The sequence below is a fragment of the Protopterus annectens genome, chromosome 7.part0 (genome assembly GCF_019279795.1).
Source record: "Protopterus annectens isolate FY-2018-M chromosome 7.part0, PAN1.0, whole genome shotgun sequence".
NCBI lineage: Eukaryota > Metazoa > Chordata > Ceratodontiformes > Protopteridae > Protopterus > Protopterus annectens.
This window is the reverse complement of record NC_056739.1, coordinates 1,618,388,815-1,618,405,827: the sequence shown is the minus strand read 5'-3', so window position 1 is coordinate 1,618,405,827 and position 17,013 is coordinate 1,618,388,815. Positions and strand designations below refer to the sequence as shown.

At 40.8% G+C, this 17,013-nt stretch overlaps 1 protein-coding gene across 3 annotated transcripts in view; it reads right to left on the bottom strand.

Moving 5' to 3' along the window:
• NPRL2 (NPR2 like, GATOR1 complex subunit) overlaps positions 1–17,013 on the bottom strand; it is a 1,906,629-nt gene that overhangs the window by 1,547,575 nt on the left and 342,041 nt on the right. The window lies entirely within an intron of this gene.

Sequence of the window (17,013 nt, the reverse complement as noted above, 5' to 3'; positions counted from 1 at the left end):
CAAAGGATTATTTGACAGAAAGGAAAGCTCCAGAGGCAAAAGACTGAGTTTGGGACAATTGTCCTGCAGGGGCAGGGAGAAATCCCTTGAGCACCAGCTTGTTCTTCTGTTCAGTAATTTCCTTAGTCCAAAAGTAGCGTAGACAGAACATTGAATGTTTAAGTAGGCAGTACCTTGGCAGTACACACACACAAAAACACACACACAAAAACACACAAACAAACACACACACACAAAAACACACACACACACAGTATGTTTGCATTTTTTTTGTCTTGTGGTAACAGGCCAAACATTTTTAAGTCACAAAGATTTATCCAACATGGCTACAAATTCTCCACAACAGCAGCAACAAGAAAAGGTAAAAAGGGGTGCCAATGGCATGAGAAAGTACAGTTTTGTACCTACCATAAATGTAGATGTCCGATAGGTATGCATCTGCAGTCCTATCAAATGGGTTGTCCTGCCTCAGGCAGCCCTTCGGTCGGCCAGATTCCAAAGTCTGGGTCTGGCCTCGGCTGATGTCGCACTTCACCCGACGTCATAGCTCCTGGGGTATAAAGGCATCAGCCGACGCCATTTTCCTCTGTTTCTTGCCCCAGATGCCAGGTGCCCTCTAGGAAGGCTAAATTTGGATAATGAAGTAAGTTCCAAACAGTAGCAAACAAAAAATATATATATACATATATATACATACAAACAAATACACCATAATAGATTCCCCCAGCTAGCTGAAAGAGGGGTAAGCACCCTAGGAATACCACAGAGGGGAAGGAGGGTGGGTAATCCTGACTGCAGATGCATACCTATCGGACATCTACATTTATGGTAGGTACAAAACTGTACTATGTCCTTCAAGGATGCATCTGCAGTCCTAACAAATGGGTAGAATACCATAGCCAAACTGGGGGAGGAGGCACTAATATAAAGATGGTGTAGTTAAGATCCCTTGTAAAACTGCAGTAGCAAAGCCTGCTCGGGATCTGGAGTATAAAGGAAGATTGTAATGCTTGGCAAATGTATGCACGGAGCTCCAAGTAGCAGCTTCTAGAATGTCTTTGGTAGCCACTCTTCGTAAGAAAGCTGTAGTGGTGGCTGTAGCCCTTGTGGAGTGAGGCCTGATATTTTCAGGAGTTGACTTTCCATGAAAAGAGTAGCAGAATCGAATGCAATTTCCTATCCATTTTGAAATTGTCTGTTTGGAAATTGCTTTCCCTTGCACTCCTGTTGCATATGCTACCAGAAGCTGGTCAGTTTTTCTGTTAGTCTTAGTTCTGTCCAGGTAGTAGCGCAGTTGTCTATGTACATCCAAGGTGTGTAGTAGCTTTTCCCCCCTGTTCTGAGGGTTGGGAAGAACGCAGGCAGATGAATAGCTTGGTTCAAGGATACCCTGGATACCACCTTTGGCATGAAAGTAGGGTTGGTTCTCAGATACACCCTGTCCTGGTGAAAAATAAGGAAAGGCTGTACTGCCATTAATGCCTGTAACTCGGATACCCTTCTTGCTGAAGTGATTGCTAGAAGGAAGGCAGTCTTCCAAGATAAGAACTGTAAGTCTGCTGATGCTGCTGGTTCAAAAGGGGGAAGTGTTAATTTTTCCAGCACAAAATTGAGATTCCATGCCAGCAGCGGTTGTTTCCTTGGAGGTTTTACATTTTTGATCCCTCTTAAAAATTGCCTGAGAAGAGGTTGAGAGAAGATAGGAAGATCCATGTTGTATTCTGCTGAAATTGCTGAAGCATGAATCTTAATGGAAGAATAGGACAAGCCATTGTGGAGCAGCTCTGCTAAGTATTCTAGAATGTGTGCTAGGTTTGCAAGCGTGACATCTGTTCCCTTTGATGCACTCCAAATGAGGAATCTCTTCCATTTGGCTGAGTATGTTTTCCTTGTGGAGAGTCTGCGAGCCTCCAGGATAATGTCCTTGACCCTCTGAGATAAAACAGGTTGGTTTTGTTTTATGCAATTTTCCAGGCAGTTAGTTGCAGCGTTTTCAAGTTCGGATGTAGGGTCTTGTAGTTTTCTGTGTTAGAAGTAAAGGCCATAGAGGTAGAGGCCATGGGTCCATCCGAGACATGCTTCTCAGTAGCGGGTACCAATGCTGCCTTGGCCAGTCTGGAGCTATCAGAATTACCTTTGGCTGTTCCTCCCTGATCTTCAGTAGAACTTTGTACATCAATGGGAGAGGTGGAAAGGCATAAAGTGTCAGTGCCTCCCAGCTGAAAGAAAGGGAATCCACTCTCCAGGCTTGTGGGTGGTACTCTCTTGAGCAGAATTTCTTCAGTTGGTGGTTGAGTGGGGAGGCGAACAGGTCTATCTCTGGCATTCCTCATTTCTTTGCTATGGTTTTGAAGATATCTGGATGTAGCATCCATTCGTGAGCATCCCTGGTAGTTCTGCTTAATTTGTCTGCTAGTGAATTCTCTTTTCCTGGTACGAATCTGGCCTGTAGTTGAATGTTGAGATTCAGGCCGAGGTTCCACAGTTCCATTGCCATCCGGCATAGAGGGTAGGAATGTGTTCCTCCCTGTGTTGATGCACCACATGACTGTGGTATTGTCCGTCCTTATCAGCAGGTGTCCTTGCTTGAGGAATGATTTGAATGCCTGAATTGCTTGTTTCACTGCCAGCATCTCTTTTAGATTTATGTGTAGTTTCAGCTGGTCTTGGGACCATAGGCCTTGGATACACTTGTCTTCCATGTGTGCTCCCCAGCCTAGGTCTGAGGCGTCCGTGGTGATGGTCTGCCTTGGTTGTGGTTTGTGGAAAGGCAACCCTCTGTTGGTCTGGCAGGCCTGAGCCCACCACAGGAATTCTTTTTTCAGGCATGGAATGATTGGTATCATGGTCTCTAGACTGTGTTTGTGTTGAGACCATACATTTCTTAGGTACCACTGTAATTTTCTCATATGCAGTCTGGCATGTGGGATCAAGATTATGCAAGATGCCATGTAACCGAGGGCCTGCAGGACTTTCCTTGCAGTAAGCTGAGTTTGTCTTGTCAATGCCGTGAAGTAGAGTGGAAATTGGTTTTGTTTTTCTTCTGTGAGAAAAGCCATCTGCGATATTGTGTCCAGTTCTGCACCCAAAAATGTTATCCTTTGGGATGGCACTAGTTTTGACTTTTGTATGTTGACTGTGTATCCCAATGCTTGCAGCAGTTGTATGACATAGGCCAAATCCTTTATTATTTTTGTCTTGTTGTCCGCTTGTATTAGGCAGTCGTCCAGGTATGGATAGATTTGAATTCCCTGAAGCCTGCAATGTGCAATTACTGATGCCAGGCATTTCGTGAATACTCTGGGCGCAGTAGATAAGCCAAAGGGCAATGCTGAGAATTGATAATGCTCTGATCCTGCAAGAAATCTGAGGTGTCTTCTGCAATCTGGTCGTATAGGGACGTGCAGGTATGCCTCCTTGAGATCTAGAGTCACCAGCCAAGACTCCTTGCCCAACATGGGAAGAAGTTGCTGTAGGGTCAGCATCTTGAATTTTGGTACAATGAGATATGTGTTCAGTGCGGACAAATCGAGAATAGGCCTCCATTGAGTTTCTTTCCTTGGTACAAGGAATAGTCTGGAGTAAAATCCTTGGCCTTGTTCCTTTGATGGTACCTTTTCTATTGCTCTCATCCATAGTAATTTGTTGACTTGATTTAGAGCCTCTGACTTCTGGCTTGGCGGAAGGTTTGGCATTCCTTTCTTTTTTGGTAAAGTGTGGAAGTGAAACCTGTAACCTTTGCCTATTGTTTGCAAAGTCCATTTGTCTCCTGTAATACAATGCCAGTTTTTTGAAAATAAAGCTAATTTTCCACCCAAGGGTGCTTCCAATTGTTCCCTGGTGGGCGGAATCAGAGCCAAGTCATTGTGTCTGGCCAGTGGAAGTGGTTGTAGTCGTAGCTGTGGAGGTACTCCTCTGGTTGGCAGGTTGCCACTGACGGCACCTGTAGGCACCCCTTGATTGACCTCTGCCTCTTGGGCGTCTATTTCTGCCTCTTTGTGCTGTGGAGGTGTTTGGAAAGGACCAATTCTTTGAAGGCCAATTTCTACTGAACCTCGGAGGTTGGACCTGCAAAAAATCCTTGACTGTTTGCACAGATTTTGCTTTTTCCTCCACTTTCTTTAGAACCTCCTGTGCAGGGGAGCCAAATAAACTTTGTTTTTCCATAGGAGCATCTAGTAGTTTAGACTTAACATGGTCTGGCAAGGATTGCTCTTTTAGCCAGGCATGCCTTCGAATCACTGCTCCAGTCATAGCTGATCTAAATGAAGCCTCCAGTGCATCATAGCCACATTTTAAAAAATGATTACTGACCTGCTGAGAATTGTGTACCAACTCCTGAAGGGACTTACGGTCTAAGGGTTCAGGAGAAGAAAGCTTTTTATTCAGCTGATCTAACAAATATTCCTGGTACTGTATCATGTGAAATTGACAGTTTAAAGCCCTGGCAGAAAGAGTATCAGATGTATAAACCTTTTTACCCCATCTCTCTAATGCTCTTGATTCTCTTTCAGAGGGGAGGGGGTTTTTGGCAGAGGCAGCTGCAACACCCTTAGGGCCCTGAGAAATGGTTTCTGGGTCTGCAGCGTGGGCCTTGTACAAGTGGAAATGAGAGTTCGGGACCCTGTAATATCTGTCAGGTTTTGCAGGGGCCGGGGGAAGAGAATCAGGGGCTGAACAGGCATCATTGTATGCATCATCAACAACTGATAGTACAGGTGGTATGGCTAAAGGACTATGCTGTGGTAAATGTAAAAAAGTCCTCAGCCTTTTTCTAGAATCAGAGAAATCCTGCCCCTGCCACTGGAAATGTTCCCTCATAGAATGAAGAGTTTCCCCAAATGAAAATTCCTCTGGGGGAGAGGCAGAGGGAATGGAGTCTTCTGCATCTGAATCCTCATAAGGTGAGTATGGACCTTCCTGATGGTCAGGTAAATCTGATCCATCCGAGGAGTAGTCAGAGGAAAAAGGTTCAGGGGGTTCAGTCCTAGGCCTTTTTTCAGGAGGGGGTTGTGAGGCCCTGTCTGGGTGAGGTTGGGATCCCCTGATTAAAGAAATGAGGTCCTCAGCAAGGCTGAGAATCTGAGAACTTGAGGCAGGTCTTTGAGGGGCCTTTGCAGGCAAGGCCTTGGAAAGTTTAGCTGCTTTGGCCCAGGAGAAGGCCTTAATAGACATAGAAGCAGGGGGTCTAGCTGCCCCACGTGCAGGAGTAGAAATGTCCAACGGGATGGTGTCGGACAAATCCTGAGTGCCTGATTCTTCGGTTTGAATTTCTGTAGCCGACTCAGCCGGGGCCTCTGAGGCCTCAGTTGTCGGAGGTATGCTAGCGGCCGAAGGGAGGACCGAGGACTCGGTGTCAGCCGAAACCGAGACACTCGCGGTAGGCCTAACCGTGGTTTCAGCCAAAACCGCGGGCCGCGAGTGTCGGTCCTTTTCCTTGCGCTTTTTAGCTAAATGTGTAGTCGGAGTCTCCGACGGCATTTTATATGCAAAGGCTGAACCAAAAAACTCTTCTGCAAACTCCGACCGACGTCTAAGTGTCCGTCGGTTGAAGGAGGCACAGGCTAAACAAGCTGATACTAGAGAAACGAACAAAAAACAAGCAGTTGAACACTCCCAAGGTCGATTTATTCACTAAAAATAACGTGAGCAAAGTACAAAACCAAGCTTTCGGTGAGCTCAGTGTCCCACCTTCATCAGACAACATTTACAAGCCAACCATCGTAGTTTAAATACTAAACAGTTAATTAATTGAATTCAATTGTGTAAACACCTCTCAAGTTACAGGGAGTTTACATTTACATATTGTTTTAAAACCATGACAAAAAACATCCTTTAGTCGCTAACTAAAACATTTCATTTACTATAATCCAATTTACAATATTAAAAACATATAAATAAAACACAAGTGTGTGTGTGACTTAAACACATCTACTAAGTCAAAAACCTTATATTAAATGAGCATAAAAATGTCCTGCTCTGTTGTTCAACAGTACTTATAGTACGGACAACATTTACACATATTTTAATAGGTGCACGTAACACACAAAATATGTGTTAATAAAACCGCTCACTGTTCAAGTCGAAACACTATATCAATTAAAACCCATGTTTAAATCAAATTTAATTGTCTATTCATACATTCAAAAATTATATATATATGTATATATATATATGTATATATATATATATATATACATATATATATATATATATGTTTATAATTCGTCCTGTAGACCTAGAAGAAAATGTCCCAGGCTAATAATATTTTGTTTTATGTATATAGACACATCTTATACCTACTTACTACTAAAATATCTCGTGTATTAATAAAAGGAAACCCCAAAAAGTTTTTATAAAAACTACTCATCTATTGTTAGACAATAGTTTCAAAACAGGAGCTACAGAAACATATTCATTTAAACCCGGGTTAGTATATGCCCATGTTCGTAGCTGCCAATGAAGTTCATTTACTTCCAAGTAGGTCTGCCAAGGACCACTTAAATTATCAGTAAGTGACTTCCCTAAAACTGTGAATTTGAAACAGTGCCCCGGACTGGCAAGAATATGCCTGGCCAGGGCATTGTTAACGTCTTGTTTAGTTATGGCATAAATGTGCTCATAGATCCGCTGCCTAAATTTTCTTTTCGTTTTTCCGATGTAAAAGGCGGTACATTTTTGACATACAGCCACGTAAACAACTCCAATAGACTCACAGCTAAACTTCCCCATTATTTTATATACTGTATCCCTAATTCTAACCTTTGAATCAGTAAGAATATGCTTACATTGGTTACAAGAAGTAACAAGAAGTCTACAGGACGAATTATAAACATATATATATATATATGTATATATATATATATATAGATATATATATTTATATACATATATATATATATATATATATATATATATATATATATATATATATATATATATATATATATATATATATATATATGTATATATATATATATATATAAATATATATATAATTATATATATATACATATATATATAATTTTTGAATGTATGAATAGACAATTAAATTTGATTTAAACATGGGTTTTAATTGATATAGTGTTTCGACTTGAACAGTGAGCGGTTTTATTAACACATATTTTATGTGTTACGTGCACCTATTAAAATATGTGTAAATGTTGTCCGTACTATAAGTACTGTTGAACAACAGAGCAGGACATTTTTATGCTCATTTAATATAAGGTTTTTGACTTAGTAGATGTGTTTAAGTCACACACACACTTGTGTTTTATTTATATGTTTTTAATATTGTAAATTGGATTATAGTAAATGAAATGTTTTAGTTAGCGACTAAAGGATGTTTTTTGTCATGGTTTTAAAACAATATGTAAATGTAAACTCCCTGTAACTTGAGAGGTGTTTACACAATTGAATTCAATTAATTAATTAACTGTTTAGTATTTAAACTACGATGGTTGGCTTGTAAATGTTGTCTGATGAAGGTGGGACACTGAGCTCACCGAAAGCTTGGTTTTGTACTTTGCTCACGTTATTTTTAGTGAATAAATCGACCTTGGGAGTGTTCAACTGCTTGGTTTTTGTTCGTTTCTCTAGTTTGTGTTTTATAGGCACGTCTGGAACAGTTTGTTGGAGTGTTTGCCCTGAGCAGTGTGAGCATGTCTACCCAAGGTTCACTTTTTTCTCAAAACGAGGATGTTGTTTGCAATTCTCCAACAGGAGAGGGTTCTTCGAATGAGGCGAACGCCGAAGGTAATTTGACCCTCCTGCTTCAACTTGTTATGGATCGGGTGGACAAGTTGACACAAAAAGTAGACACATTGCAAGCCAATAGCGTTACCAAGCCTCATAGTATTGAAATGGTAACGCATTTAGCGTCAGGTTTGTGTCCTAATTCTTCAGCTCCGGTTCATTCTAACAATCCAGGGACACTACCGTCTAGCGGTTTAAGCGCTTCCGGTGTTGTGCCGGTTCCTCTGCCTGGCTGTTCGCGGAGTTGTGACAGCATGGATATTCCACCGGGGCAAGTAAATAGAAATTTGACAAGGTCCAGCGAACAAGACAGAAATGACTGCTCCGTGGTTAAAGATGTGGCAAGTCCTTCTATTAAATTTCTTAGCCACACGGATTTTTTCAGAGACGAAGTTACTGAAGTAAGTGCTTCTAATGGTCAGGAAAATGTAAGTGATTTATCCTATTCTATTAATGCCTTCGACTCTAAACTGTTCAAGTGCAGGAAGCTGCAGCTTGAAATTTCTTATTTGAAAGAATGTGTTACTAAAAAACTGGTCCCGAAAGGTTTACGCCAGTGGCGTTTTCCGGTGGGTCTTATTGAAGGCTCAGAATTTCATGAGAATTTGTTAACCTTGTTTGACCAGCAAGGGTTTGAGTACATGAACATTATGATCTTACAGTATCAAAAAGAAGTTGACTTTCTTATGACAGAGCTTGCAAACTTGGAGCAAACTATTAAAGGTGATCCTGAGTTTTTTAGGTACAAGTATGAATTTTTGCGCATTTTCAGTAGCATTGATGCAACCATTAAAAAACTCACTGGTAATAAAAGAAAGAAGATTAGCAGAGACATTAATGAATACCGTCTTCATAAAGCCTATCCTCGACCACCATTGCTGTCTAATAAATTGGAGAGTATGGGTTTAGATAGAACAAACCCATCTGGCAACCAACAAGTAGCCAGTGGTCAAGATGAGACATCTCAGGAGTCTCATGGAAGCCAAGGGTTGCCTCCCCTCCGGCGTAGTGAGAGACTACTTAGTAATGCTAGTAAATCTGGTAACACTAACACCACACGGTTTGATAACGACACTAGAGACGAATTTGAGGAGGATGTAGTTAATAACTGTGGTAATGTTACCCACCAGCAGGGTTTTTCCAGGGGCAACAACAATGGAAAGAACAAGCAAACGAATGGTCCGAGCAGGACCAATCAGAACAATTACAGGAATCGGAAAGGTCAACGCAGGAGATGATCGATCGGTTTTCTGAATTAGAGGTTCTTACAGACTCAAAAGGGGACTTTAAAATCTATAACTACACCTCTTTTAATACTGATTCTGACATGGTGGAGTTTTTTTCTAGGGGGTTATCTTTTGTACCTGATAAGCCGTTTGATTTTGTCAAAATGCTGATTGACCTCAAATTATTTGTGAGAAAACTCAACTTAAAAATCTTGATGGGTGATGGTATTTCTCACCCTGGTACACTAAGAGTTCCTAGTGTATATAACCCCCCACTACATGACACACTTTGTTTATTTGAGAAGATGTGTGAATACGATTTTAGAGCACTTAAGGCCAACCACCCCTCTAGTAAAAGGTATTACAACACCACAAGAGAGGAAAATCAGTTTTTGGAATTGTTGAAAAACTGTAACATTAGGGTCATGAAGCCCGACAAGGGGGGTGGGTTGGTTTTTATGAACAAGTGTGTGTATATCCAAAACATGAACCTTTTGTTAGAAACTGACAGGTATCAAATCGTTAGTATCAACGAAGTTAACACAGCTTATGTAAAGATAAGGGGTCTAATAGAAGACCTTTTCTTGGAGAACTGCATTGACCTTGACCTGTACCATTATTTGAATGTTGTAGCTCCTAGACTGCCGGTTTTATTCGGCATCCCTAAAACTCATAATTCCTTGGAACATCCACCTTTTCGCCCTATAGTGGACGGCCGTGGTTCTATTACTATTCCTTGTGCTAAATATATTGATAGCATTTTAAGACCTTTAATTTCCCAAGAAGTCCATATTTGTAAGGACTCTCTGAGTTTCCTCCAAGAATTGAGCAAGATCCCGTTTCAGGCCGACTCCTGGTTTCTGACTGTTGATATAAAGGACTTGTACACAGTTATACCACAGATGTTGGGTATCCAATGGATACGTGAATTTCTATTTGAAAGGAAAGTGGATGACAATGTGATTTATGTAGTTGAGACTTTACTAGAAATAGTATTAAGTAACAATTTCATGTCCTTTAACAACAGTATCTACCTTCAGAAATCAGGAGTAGCGATGGGATCACCCTGTGGCGGGAGCTTCACTAATGGGGTGTTAGCCTACTGGGAAAAGAACTTCTTATTTACTGACCCTTGCTTTAAGTCTTCTGTCACCTGGTACACTAGGTACCAGGATGACATGTTTTTTATATGGAAGGCTTCCCCTTCTGTTATACCTAATTTCCTAGACTCACTTACAAAGAAGACGCCTTTTTTAGAATTTACACACAATTTGCAAGAATCAAGTATTAGCTTTCTTGATATTCTTATTAAGAAGGACTTAGTGAAATCTAAGTACAGGAGTTTTATTTATCGTAAGCCTACTTACTCAAACGCATTCCTGCATTTCACAAGTTCTCATCCTGGTTACCAAAAGAAGGCCATAGTTAAAGGCCAGATGGTAAGGGCGGCCAGGATGGTCTCGGAATTTGAAGATTTTCTGCAGGAGTGTGAATTTTTGAGTAATATGTTTGCTAACAGAGGGTATCCTGGTTTGTTATTGAGTGACATCAAAGCAGAGGTTATCACTAAAAGAAGAGTGGGTGTCTACAAACCTATATTATGTACTGAAAACATGGTTTTGGATGATGCCTCTGAACCTTTACTTACACTAAGCCCTGTTAATGCTTATTTACACGAATCTGATTTGAGATTTTTTTGTACATATTCTGTTGATCATTTTGAAATCAGGAAGGTGCTCAACAAATGTTGGGCACTTATTACTGAAGATACATTTTTGACAAAAAGATTAGGAGATTTTCCAAGAATTACTTTCAGAAGAGGGCAAAATTTAAAAAGCCTGCTTGAATCAAAATCGAAGATTTCAACCCAATGTTTTGTAGGAACAAGGAAGTGTGGTTCTTGTAACCAATGTAAGCATATTCTTACTGATTCAAAGGTTAGAATTAGGGATACAGTATATAAAATAATGGGGAAGTTTAGCTGTGAGTCTATTGGAGTTGTTTACGTGGCTGTATGTCAAAAATGTACCGCCTTTTACATCGGAAAAACGAAAAGAAAATTTAGGCAGCGGATCTATGAGCACATTTATGCCATAACTAAACAAGACGTTAACAATGCCCTGGCCAGGCATATTCTTGCCAGTCCGGGCACTGTTTCAAATTCACAGTTTTAGGGAAGTCACTTACTGATAATTTAAGTGGTCCTTGGCAGACCTACTTGGAAGTAAATGAACTTCATTGGCAGCTACGAACATGGGCATATACTAACCCGGGTTTAAATGAATATGTTTCTGTAGCTCCTGTTTTGAAACTATTGTCTAACAATAGATGAGTAGTTTTTATAAAAACTTTTTGGGGTTTCCTTTTATTAATACACGAGATATTTTAGTAGTAAGTAGGTATAAGATGTGTCTATATACATAAAACAAAATATTATTAGCCTGGGACATTTTCTTCTAGGTCTACACAACGAATTATAAACATATATATATATATATATGTATATATATATATATATATATATATATATATATATATATATATATACATATATATATATATATACATATATATATAATTTTGAATGTATGAATAGACAATTAAATTTGATTTAAACATGGGTTTTAATTGATATAGTGTTTCGACTTGAACAGTGAGCGGTTTTATTAACACATATTTTATGTGTTACGTGCACCTATTAAAATATGTGTAAATGTTGTCCGTACTATAAGTACTGTTGAACAACAGAGCAGGACATTTTTATGCTCATTTAATATAAGGTTTTTGACTTAGTAGATGTGTTTAAGTCACACACACACTTGTGTTTTATTTATATGTTTTTAATATTGTAAATTGGATTATAGTAAATGAAATGTTTTAGTTAGTGACTAAAGGATTTTTTTGTCATGGTTTTAAAACAATATGTAAATGTAAACTCCCTGTAACTTGAGAGGTGTTTACACAATTGAATTCAATTAATTAAATAACTGTTTAGTATTTAAACTACGATGGTTGGCTTGTAAATGTTGTCTGATGAAGGTGGGACACTGAGCTCACCGAAAGCTTGGTTTTGTACTTTGCTCACGTTATTTTTAGTGAATAAATCGACCTTGGGAGTGTTCAACTGCTTGGTTTTTGTTCGTTTCTCTAGTTTGTGGATTATAGGCACGTCTGGAACAGTAAACAAGCTGATACGTCGTGGTCTGGGCCTAAGCAAGGAAGGCAATAAGAGTGGAAATCCTTATGAGGATTTTGTTTCCCACAAGTTAAACAATTATTTATTTTGTCTGACATCGGCTGAGGCAAGAAAGAGTCCCCAACGGGGTACTTAGCTTTTTTAGAAGTCTTCGGTAGCTGAAATCTCTGGATCTGACCGACCGGCACTTGCGAACAGCTTCTGCTTCGGGCACCGCGCGGCAAGAAAGACTGAGGAAAATGGTGTCGGCTGATGCCTTTATACCCCAGGAGCTATGACGTCGGGTGAAGTACGACATCAGCCGAGGCCAGACCCAGACTTTGGAACCGCCGATCAAGGGCTGCCTGAGGCAGGACAACCCATTTGATAGGACTGCAGATGCATCCTTGAAGGACATCAAGGGAGAAAGAGAGACGGAGAAACACTCTGAAATCGGAGATAAACATTATATATCTATATACTCTCTCCCCCTCTCTCTGTACGTATGCATATACATATATATATATATATATATATATATATACACATACATATATATATATATATATATATATATCTATATATATATATATCTATATATATATCTATATATATCTATATATATATATATCTATATATATCTATATATATATATATATATATATATATATATATATATATATATATATACACACACACACACACACACACACACACACACACACACACACACACACACACACACATATATGTGTATACATATATATATATTTTAAATAGAATTATATATATTAATAAAAAGGCAGGAAGGGCACGATAAAGTTTTCAGAGAAAACATTTAGTAAACATCCAAAAATATCTCACATATGGAGAGTCCACACCTGAGTAAAGGAACAGCAAATGAGATGTGAGATAAGATCAGGGTATGTGGTGAGCTGCAGGTAAGGGGAGGACCCTTAGCTTTGTATCCAAAGTTTAAGTGGCTGAAGTTGGATCTAAGGTCAGATCCGAAGACCCATCCAATGAGGAATAGGCAAAAGAGACAGCATCAGATCTTAATTTCTGTTTTTTACCAATTCTAAAAACTCATCCCATCACTGACACTCTCTGCACACCCTTAAAAGGCTAGAACTCCCCAACTACCTAAAATACCTGCAACTTACAACAACCCACAAACTCATCTTCAAACCTGCAGAATGCCCTTCTCTCACCAAATCCCTAATACCCTACACACCTAGCTGCTCCCTGAGATCCAAAAGCCAAAACCTCCTACAAGTGCACAAACCCTTGCATCCCCCTGGCCAACTACTACTATCTTACACCACTCCCAAACTATGCAACTCTCTACCCCCCCCACTACGCAATACACCAAAAGTACAGTTTTGTACCTACCATAAATGTAGATGTTCGAGTGCTAATACAGCTGCAGTCATAACAGATGGGTTTTCCTGCCGTCAGGCAGGTCCTCGGTCGGCCGAATTCCAAAGTCTAGGTCCGGCGTCAGATGTCATCGCTTCCTTCCTGACGTCAGTGCGACAGGGGTATAAAAGATCCAGCCGACGCCATTTTCTTCAGTTTTTCTTGCCCCAGATGTCAGGTGCCCCCAGAAAGAAGGCAATACATAAAATTATGTAATAATGCAATGCAATATAATCAAAAAACAGTAGTTGCAAGCAAATACACCATAAAAGAATACCCCAATAAGGTTGTATGAGGAGGTGTTAGCCGTTAGGCCTGTCCCAAGAGGGGAAGGAGGGAGGGGAACCTGGACTGCAGCTGTATTGGCACTCGAACATCTACATTTATGGTAGGTACAAAACTGTACTATGTTCATCGTGCATACAGCTGCAGTCATAACAGATGGGTAGAATCCCAAAGCTAAAAAGGGGTGGTAGGCACTAGGTGGAACTAGGAGGAGCCAGGATGCCCTGCAAGACTGCAGTGGCGAAGCCTGCTCTAGATTTGGAGTATAACGGTAGGTGATAGTGCTTGGAGAAGGTATGTACGGAACTCCAAGTGTCTGCTTCCAAAATATCTTTGGTAGGAACCCCCCTGAGGAAAGTTGCAGAGGTAGCTGTATGTACGGAACTCCAAGTGTCTGCTTCCAAAATATCTTTGGTAGGAACCCCCCTGAGGAAAGTTGCAGAGGTAGCTGTGGCCCTTGTGGAGTGAGATCTGATGCCTGCAGGTACAGATTTACCATGAAAAGAGTAACAAAAGCGTATGCAATGGGCTATCCACTTTGAGATGGTCTGTTTGGAAATAGGCTTCCCTTGAGCTCCTGCAGCATAGGACACAAAGAGTTGCTCTGCTTTTCTGAAAGGCTTTGTTCTGTCCAAATAATAACGCAGTTGTCTGTGAAAGTAGTCTTTCCCCTTTGTTTTGAGGATTAGGGTAAAAGGTAGGTAAGTGGATAGCCTGATTCAAGGCTACCCTGGATACTACCTTTGGCATAAAGGACGGATTGGTTCATAAGGTAACTCTGTCCTGATGGAAAATGATGAAAGGCTGCACAGCCATGAGGGCTTGTAGTTCCAAAACCCTGCGAGGTGAAGTGATTGCCAGGAGGAAGGCTGTTTTCAAAGACAAATATTTCAGTTCTGTTGAAGCAGCTGGCTCAAAAGGAGGCAAGGTCAGTTTTTCTAGTATGAAAATGAGGTCCCAAGCAGGTACTGGTTGTTTCCTTGGGGGTTTTATATTCTTAGCCCCTCTGAGGAACTGTCTTAAGAGGGGATGAGAGAATAAAGGAGGATCAGTGTTGTATTCTGCAGAAATGGCTGAGGCGTAGATTTTGATGGAGGAGAATGAAAGCCCATTGCTTAGCATCTCAGCTAGGTACTGTAATAAGTGGGGTAAATTCAGTATTCCAGGATTCTGACCCTTTTTCTCATTCCAGGCACAAAACTGTTTCCATTTTGCAGAGTAGGCTTTTCTTGTAGAAGGTCTTCTGGCCTCCAAAATGACATCCTGCACCTCCTTGGAGAGTAGGGCCTGTTGTGAATTTAAGGAATCTTCCATGCGGCTAGGTTGAGTGTTTTCAGCTGGCTGTGAAGAGTTTTGAAGTTGTGCTGAGTCAGTAGAAGAGGCATTAGAGGCAGGATCCATGGTGGGGAATGCGTCAAGCTTTTCAGGAGTGGGTACCAGTGTTGTCTTGGCCAGTCTGGAGCAATGAGAATCATCTTTGGTCTGTCTGCTCTAGTTTTTAATAGAACTTTGGGCAGCAGAGGGAGTGGTGGAAAGGCATAAACTGTCATTGTTGTCCAACTGAAGGAGAGTGCGTCCACTTTCCAGGCCTGTGGATGAAAGGTCCTTGAGCAGAATTTTGCCAATTGGTGATTTCTGTGGGAGGCAAAGAGATCTATGTCTGGCCTTCCCCATGCTTGAGTGATCTTTGTGAAAACTTGAGGATGCAACTTCCATTCATGTGGATCTGTCATATTTCTGTTTAGGTTGTCTGCCAGTGTGTTTTCCTTGCCTGGCAGGTACTGTGCTTGAAGCTCAATTTTTAATTCCAGAGCCATGTTCCAAAGAGACATGGCTTGCCTGCATAGGGGGTATGAATGGGTACCTACCTGTTTGTTTATGTACCACATTACTGTGGTGTTGTCCGTCCTTATCAATAGCTGGCCTGGACGCAGTAGGTCTTTGAAAGCTATAATGGCATTTATTACTGCTAGCATTTCCTTCTGCTTGATGTGTAGGTGCTTTTCTTTTTGGGACCATTTGCCCTGAATGCACCGATCTGTCATGTGCGCCCCCAGGCGTAGTCTGAGGCGTCTATTGTGATGATTTGATTTGCTTGAGGCTTGCAGAATGAGAGACCTGGTTTCTTTGGCATGCTTGAGCCCACCACAGAAATTCCTTTTGAAGACATGGAATAAGTGGTATTATTGTTTCCAAACTGTGGTTGTGTTGAGACCATAGTTTTTTTAGGTACCACTGAAGTTTCCTCATATGCAGCTTTGCACATGGGATCAGTAGGATGCAAGATGCCATGAACCCTAGAGCCTGCAGGATTTTCCTTGCAGTCAACCTGGTGATAGTTGCCAGTTTTCTGAAGTATTGAGTTAGTTGCCCTTGTTTCTCTGGCGTGAGGCAGGCCATCTGGGTGTTTGTATCCAAGCTGGCACCCAGGAAAATTATTGTTTAAGAGGGTATTAGCCTTGATTTCTTTTTGTTGACTGTGTATCCAAGAGAATGCAACAACATTATTACAAACGCCAGATGTTTCATAAGTATGTGCTTGCTGTCCGCTTGGATCAGACAGTCATCCAGATATGGGTATATTTGTATCCCTTGAAGTCTGCAGTAGGCGATTACTGATGCCAGGCATTTCGTGAACACTCTGGGCGCAGTAGATAAGCCAAAGGGCAATGCAGAGAATTGATAATGGGTTGAACCTGCAAGAAATCTGAGGTATCTTCTGCAATCTTGTCTGATTGGGACATGCAGGTATGCCTCCTTGAGGTCCAATGTTACCAGCCAAGACTCCTTGCCCAACATGGGAAGAAGCTGCTGTAATGTGAGCATCTTGAATTTTGGTACGAGTAAAAATGTATTTAGGATGGATAGGTCCAAAATAGGTCTCCAATCTTTTCCCTTCCTTGGTACCACGAATAAGTCTGGAATAAAAACCTTGACCCTGTTCTTGTACAGGTACCTCTTGAATAGCTTTCATGTCCATGAGATCTGAAATTTGTTTTTGTGCCTCTGCCCTTTGATTGTGTGGCAGGTTTGGCATGCCTCTCATTTTTGGAAGGGTGTGAAAGTGAAATCTGTAGCCTCCGTCTATAATGTCCAGGATCCATTTGTCATTTGTGACAATGTGCCAATTTTTCGAAAATAATGCCAGTTTTC